Here is a 7,632-nt window from a genome sequence, read left to right on the forward strand (position 1 = left end):
TTGCGGATTCTTGTGAATCTTTTTGTAGGCGAGCCGTCGTAAAAAGCGTTTGTGCTTCTTCAAACGTGCGAAGGTATCTGGAGCTAGAGCCACCTTTCCGTTCAATACATTGAGGCAAATTTCGGAGAGGTGTTTCATGTCGGACGAAGACGAACGCCTCAAGACGTCGCGACGGCGCGGAGGGGATAGAGTGGAGAGTACTTTGAGTAAAGTGAGGTGAGGGCGGAGATTCATTTCGGAGCGTAGATATATTGACGTTCGCCCGGAAAGATATTGCTACGGAACCTGTGATCCTCGTGGGTATAGTTGTGAAGATCCACGAGTAAATATGCGTGGGGCGACAACATCGCTTGTTTATATGCGTCCAGAAAATACTCCAATCTTTTTCTGCCAAATAGCTGTTGGCCGAAATGTTCCATCTGGTGCACGCCGCGCACGGTGCGCCACAGGACGACGTAACTGGCGTTGTAGGATATTGTTCTAAAATGGCTACTGTCGAAAAAGTTGTTTTGAACGAGTAAGAAGATCGATGCGTTGGCGTGGTGAGAACCCCGAATGAAAAGATCGGTTACCTCCTTCAAGGAACCGGCGTCGGTCATGTGATCGTCGACAACGATCAGCGTAGCGCGCGACGTGTCCCACTCTCGCGGTAGCTCCTTGGTAAATTTTACGGAGTCCCCGAATTCGTCCTGCATACTCGGCGAAGCATATTTCTGCACGTAGAATATTTGTGACGGAGGCTTGTCCACCACGTCGTTCAGGTTCCTCAGCACGTTAGCAACGAAAGTAGATGGAGGGGCCGCTTAAGATACAGCGAAAAGGATGACGGAAACGAAAAGGGTTCGGGGGAAGACATGGTGCGTGCGTACACGTTTCACGAAGAGAAAGAAGAGCCTGAGACTCGAAGAGAAATGCATCGCTTTTATTTACACGTCGTCGTCGTCGTCGTTGTCCTCTACATCGGAACTGCGTTCCCAATACAGATTATCCAGGCTAAAGTTGGACTTCTTTTTCGCAAGTCTGTCTGCCGCTAAGATGCGGTCGAGCGTCTTCATCTTGTCCTGACACATTTCTTGACGCGCTTGAAACCATTCCAGGCGGTAGACTTGAAAGGCTTCCTCCACGATGCCGCGTATAAATTCGCGAAGCTCTTAGTTTTTTGTCTTTTCCTTGCGACGACGAGAAGCGCAGGAGAATAAACCACACATGGCGTTTTCCACGTATCGGTCAGAATGATGACGCGAGCGCGGTACGCGCTGCCTTTATACAGATAAACGCGCGCGCGCAAAGAACGGAGAGTGAAACTGAAACTCGAAAGCCACCCGTCGCCGCTAGGAGCGCGCGCGCGCGCAGCGGAGACTTGGCCTTCGGAAGAGGATAATTAGTTGCGCTGCGCATGCGCTAGAAGGGATGTCATGTGTCTCTCTTTGCTGCCGCCGTGCCGTCTGCTCGCTTCGCGTGCGCATGCGCTAGCACACATCGGTTTGTTTGCTTGAGGATGAGATTTGTGTTTGTGGTTTGTGGTAGCGGTGAAGCAACTTTGCCAAATATTCCGTTCAAGTTCCTCGCTGGATGTCCCGCTCGTCCGTCGATGTTCAACAGGTGAGGGAACGTTTCAGCAACGCCTGCGAGTTTCATGCTCCCGGTTCAAAAGGTGAGGGCGTCTGTACAAAATTGTAAAATGGGCCGCTCTGTTACTACAGATGCAGCAAGTGCCAATCCACTTTTTCTCAGCTGCACCTTCTCAGTCCAGGCAGCAACAGCACCAGGTGAATGTAGGTACACAACTTCCAAGTGAAAGACGCACGAGTGCAATTCTGAAGCTGGTAAGTACGTCTCATGCTACACATCATTCGCGTTCAGCGCACTTATTTTGCATGTGTTGTAGCAAGTAATTCAGTGGCATAAACCGGCAGACTGGTGCGTAATGTACACCCATAGTGCCAAGTTGCACTAATTCTGGTGACGTGTTCGTGAAATCTGTGTAATCGGACTGTCTAATTGTCACCTGGTCGCGGTATATGAGTACGAAATATCGTATATATATCGGTTTCGGCAGTTATCAGTAATCTTTCGTTGTGCTTAATGGTTCCTATTACTTTGTATTTGTGTTTCTACTGAGAATTATCATACTGTATTCTTAACTGGAGCAACAAAATTACCAAACACATGAGGATTGTGTTGAAACTGAGGACATTGCTTATTTTTACTGATTTCAGATTTTCAGGCATGGAGAGAAGAAATGCAGGATGCAGCCAAGAGTCATTTTACTAAAGGCACAGGGGTAAAAAGATTGAAAGGTGGAGGTTTAAAGTGTTGTTATATTTGTAACTGATTGGGTGCTTTTACAGAGAAGAACGTCAAAGGAAAAAGGTCCATAAAATCATAAGGTTCCGTCAGGCATGGGGCAACCTGCATTGATGATTCGTCTGCATTGTTCCAGACTGGCAAGGTTCTAGGACACAACGGGACATTCCTAAGGGGCCCCCTACCATCTCGCTCATGATCAGAGCTGACAATTAAGGCGTAATGGTTTCAAATTTCCAAAGATTCTCTAAGAAGTGGCATGCATTTCAGAATTTGTATGAGTACAACACAACAGCGTGTACAGCCCGAGACAAAAGTTCACGGCACTACGCCTTTCTTCATCGGAGCGGTCCCCTGCCAGCTACCAGCAAGAGATCGAATAAGAAACGGGTCTATCTCTCAGTATGTGCGTCCGCTCTTGTTTGATGCTAGGGTGTCACTCCAATGGAGAAATGTGACACCATGGTGATCCGTAAAGATTTGTACCAAGCTGCACATCGTACAACCCCGACAACTAACAAACACTGCTCGGTAAGGTCAGTGTTCCAATTTGAGATTTTGCTGCCTATTTCTTCCCAAAAGGCTGCTCTTGCTTGTGAACTCCGGTGTACCAAGACAAGTTCAGAACAAAGAATTTATAGTTAGACTTTGAAGGCAGTAGTCAACATAAATAAGTTTTACCTCTGAGATGATTGCCCATTCAAGGCAACAACAAACTCGTAGGTTCACCACATCATCTAAACTTCCTCGGCCTGTTACAGCTTGTTTCTGTCCACAAGGAGTGGTGACAAGAACTATCATTCATCGAGCATTTGTCAGGAGGTTGTCAGAGGAATCAGTCAGACAGATGTGCTTCAGATGTTTTTTTTTCAGTTTTCAGGTTTTTATTGTTATTCCATGACAGTATACACTGATACTGATAGTGGGCAAGCCCTGTTGAACAGTCCAAGACACAGTCAGTGCAAATGTCTACACAATTTGAGGGGAACAGAAATACCAAGAACACATGACAAGTATTAGAAACAAATAGCAAAGGAACAAAGAGAAATGCAAATCATCAAAAAGTAATTGCATGTCACCCTACGTATCAGCAGAAAAGTCCTGTTTGATGGTGTTTTTGAAGGATGCCAGATTATTGTTGGGACGAATGCGTACACCAGTGTTTCTCAAACTGTGGGTCATGAGCTGTTGAAAGATTCATTGTTTCATGCCCAACCAGAGGGTAAAGCTCAATTCATGTTCAAAGCATTAATGGACTGTCATGTGTTGTCAAATGACATTGTTGCGTTCATGAGTAAATGATGTAGATGTGAAGGTCCTTAAACATGAATTCAACAGAAATCCTCTGGCTGGGTGTATTTCCTGCTGCTTGGCACACTCTTGGAATCTGGTTGAAAACTGCCCTGCTACTATGGCTTTCTTCACACCATCTGTGCATCAATATTCGAACAGATTGGGACAAAAGTTTATGGAGGACCAGGGTGTTGCATTTCTTCATGGGAGTGACACTCTAACAGCAAACAGGAGTGGCCACACACACTGAGAGGTGGACAGAACAGCCAGTCACCTGTTTCTTATTCGATATCTTCCTGCTAGCCAGCAGGGGGCCGCTCCGATGAGGTGCAAGGCAACAGGCTCATTGATATAGTGTCCAGCTGGAATTTGTGGTATTTTGGAACGATGTATTGCTATCCAAAACTGGACCTGGACTGCGTGTTTGGCTCACTGAGGTTACCGAAGAGCTACGTTTCCTTGAGGTGTGAAACAAAGCTTGATAAAATGAATCAACCAAGTTGTGTGATCTAACTGGCCAATACTGAGTAGATTTACAATATAGATTTGCAATATCTTGAGGACTTTTGCTCTCTTGTAACAAATGCTAAATAAATGCAATCAAGCATACATTGGAACTCATTTGCTGAGGCAAGACACATGAACATACAAATATATGTGATTGTGCTAGTTATTTTCACGCACATAGTATGATCTTCTGAATTCCCAGTAGCTGTTCGAACACATAGCTGCTTTCACATAGCTGCACCCGTTTTAACTCCATGCATCTTTGTTGAGACAAAGCGGAGTTGTTTGGCATTTTTGTTCCGCAGTATCACAGCAGGTTTAGCACTGCATAGCCAAGATCGTACCTTTACTAGTGCATCTGGGAGGTCCCCATAGAACCCCCCATAATATTTTCTGGCTACCGCACGGATAGCCAACACTAGCATGAGACAAAGTAGAAGCCAACTTGAATATACAAGGCGTAATGATGTGCATGAAGAATTTTAAAATGATTGAGCATTGTATGCGAATTACATTATCAAAATGTTGATGGGAGTCATGTACCCCGGCCACCATATTTTTGATGATAACGAAAGACGGCAATTGAGCTGGTGTGATGCCAATATATTTTTCCTTTAATCTAATGAAATAATTATGCATTATATATAGTCATGAAGAGTTTGCTGATGGATGTTGGAAGGGTGTACATTTCTTTAGATAAATCATTCACAAGAATACACACAGCGGCTTTGAGCTCACCAAGGTTTTATGCAATGCCAACTGATGTTAGTATTTTCATGGTAAAAAGCATCTGTTGCAGCTGAAGAAAACAATACCATCAGTCAGGGGCAGTTGTCTCGTTATATTGCAAGAGAGTACTCAGTACTGGAGAGATATAAACACACGGAATAAAACAAACTGCCTAGTGCAGTGAGTGGAAAGTTTATTCCACTTCTTATTGGCAGAATATTAACACAATTTTTTCTACAAGATTTCTCAGGTCAGAGCACTTTATAGGATATACAAATTGCCAATTATGTGTGTTATGTGTATGTATATCACCACACTTAAATGTATTTACCTGCTGTAATATACCCCACACCAAGCTAAAAATGGGGCATATTGTCTTCAGTTGAAAAGTCAATGCAGGAGAGCATGCATGGCTGTAAAGTGTTTCACCTGAACCATTACCCAAAATGTATGAAGTGGCAGTACACAACTATCACATAGAATGACCCATCTGTGGTGCCATGTGTAGAATCTATGCACACTTTTCCTTTTATGTTCACATTGCCTTGAGTTTGAGGGAAAGCACAGGACGAACACGGGACGAGACGAACACAAACACACGAACCTGCAAAGAAGCTTTAATACACGAAGTGAAGGAGAGACGGGTAAAAAGAAAGTGTACACTTCGGCATTAACATCAAGTCAACACCAGCTAGCTTTCCTGCTCCTCCTGTGTTCATCACACTTTTGTTGGTGCCCAAATGCCTTAACAGCTGTTTTTGCATGCCTGTCATGAGAACTAGCAAGAAATCCTCATCTTGCAACAAGTCAGTATTTCCTCGTTGAAAGACAGTAGGATCATCCTTCTTGCCTTTGTGTGTGAGGGAAAGCACTGGACTGTTTGTTTGGGCTCTGATAGAACTGACCAACAAGGCAACACTGGTTTGGTTGTCGTCGTGTTTCCTCTCACTGTAACATATATTATAGTCCCTCATGGTGATGTACAGGTACTGCCATGTAGTGAGGTGAACTGGATCCTTTGAAACGTGCCATCCAGCACACCCCGAATACTGAGCTGCATAGTACGCTGAGTGCAATGCCGTCACGTAGTTTCCCTAACATAAACAAATAGTTTCTGGTAGGTAAAAAAGGACATTCCAGTACAATATAGTGTTTTACAAGTGCCTGTACGCCCGCAGCACATCGTTGCCATCGCGGCTTCTCCCGTACCTGTTTTTTTTCCCTTTTTTTAAGGAGTAGCAAGCTGGCACTTGCATGGCTGACATCTCCTTTTGTGTGAATAAATTACATCTTCCTCTGTTTTTGTAAGTGGGGTGTAGGACAGCCCCAAAATCATGTGCATAATAGGAAGCTTGGAAGACAAACGAGACCTTGCCAGTTTGGAACATTGCAGACATATCAGCAAGGCAGGTGTCCCCACGCCTGACGGAACATTGTGATTTGATGGACCTTTTCCTTTGATGTGTCCTCTCTATAAAAGCATCCAATCAGTTACAAATATAATAACACTTTAAACCTCCATCTTTCAATCGTTTTACCCCTGTGTCTTTAGTAAAATGACTCTTGGCTGCATCCTGCATTTCTTCTCTCCATGGCTGAAAATCTGAAATCAGTAAAAATAAGCAATGTCCTCAGTTTCAACATAATCCTCATGTGTTTGGTAATTTTGTTGCTCCAGTTAAGAATAGAATGATAATTCTGAGTAAAAACACAAATACAAAATAATAGGAATCATTAAGCACAACGGAAGATTACTGATAATTGCCGAAACCACGATATTTCTTACTCATATACCGACTTCGGTGTTAAGATGGAACAGGTGACAATTAGACAGTCCGATTACACAGATTTTACGAACACGTCACCAGAATTAGTCCAATTTGGCACTATGGGTGTACATTACGCACCAGTCTACCGGTTTATGCCACTGAATCATTTGCTACAACACATGCAAAACAAGAGCATTGAACGCGAATGGTGTGTAGCATGAGACGTACTTACCAGCTTCAGAATTGCACTCGTGTGTCTTGGAACTTATGTACATACACCTGGTACTGCTGCTGCCTGAACTGAGAGGGTGCAGCTGAGAAAAAGTGGACTGGCACTTGTTGCATCACAGCGGGCACAGAGCGGCCCATTTTACAATTTTACAATACAAAGTTGCTTCACCGCTACATAGGTGGGCATTTTGGTGAAACCTCACTCGCCCTCACCCTCACGGCCCTCACGGGCACATGCCCTCACTAGCCCTCACCCTCACCGCCCTCACGAGCACATGCCCTCACTCGCCCTCGCCCTCACGGCCCTCACAGACACATGCCCTCAATCGCCCTCACCCTCACCGCCCTCACCCTCACCGCCCTCACGAGCACAGGCCCTCACTCGCCCTCACCCTCACGGCACTCACAAACGCAAGCCCTGAGGGTCTTACCCTCATAACGTCTCCTGTGAGTGCACTCATGAGGTTGTGCCCCTCATGAGACCTCCTGTGAGTACACTCATGAGGTCTGAGGGGCGCCAGGTCTCTGTGAGTGAAGTCACTGGTGAGGCCTGAGGTATGTGAGGTCAGTATGAGGGCATTCAGAAATGAGGTCAAATGACGCATGATGTGGTTCCAGCGACGCAACCTCTGGCTGTGTACACTTTAAAGGGCTGGTGTGCACGTATTTAGCAATTTCGTCTACGTCGCGCTGGGAACACAGCAAAGCGTTCTGAGCTGACTAATTACTTGGCGATACGGTTCCAGCGACCCAACTACAGGGAGGGTGCACTTTAAAGGGCTGGTGTTCACGTTTT

General features: G+C 45.2%; 1 long non-coding RNA gene across 1 annotated transcript; it reads left to right on the forward strand.

Moving 5' to 3' along the window:
• Nucleotides 1-1,472: 1,472 nt before the first annotated feature.
• On the forward strand, nt 1,473-3,113 carry LOC135390056 (uncharacterized). Its single transcript, XR_010421687.1, has 3 exons — nt 1,473-1,826; nt 2,220-2,284; nt 2,352-3,113. It is a non-coding gene; the product is annotated as an uncharacterized LOC135390056 (long non-coding RNA).
• Nucleotides 3,114-7,632: the final 4,519 nt, after the last annotated feature.

This window comes from Ornithodoros turicata, chromosome 3 (assembly GCF_037126465.1).
Source record: "Ornithodoros turicata isolate Travis chromosome 3, ASM3712646v1, whole genome shotgun sequence".
NCBI classification, from domain to species: Eukaryota; Metazoa; Arthropoda; class Arachnida; order Ixodida; family Argasidae; genus Ornithodoros; species Ornithodoros turicata.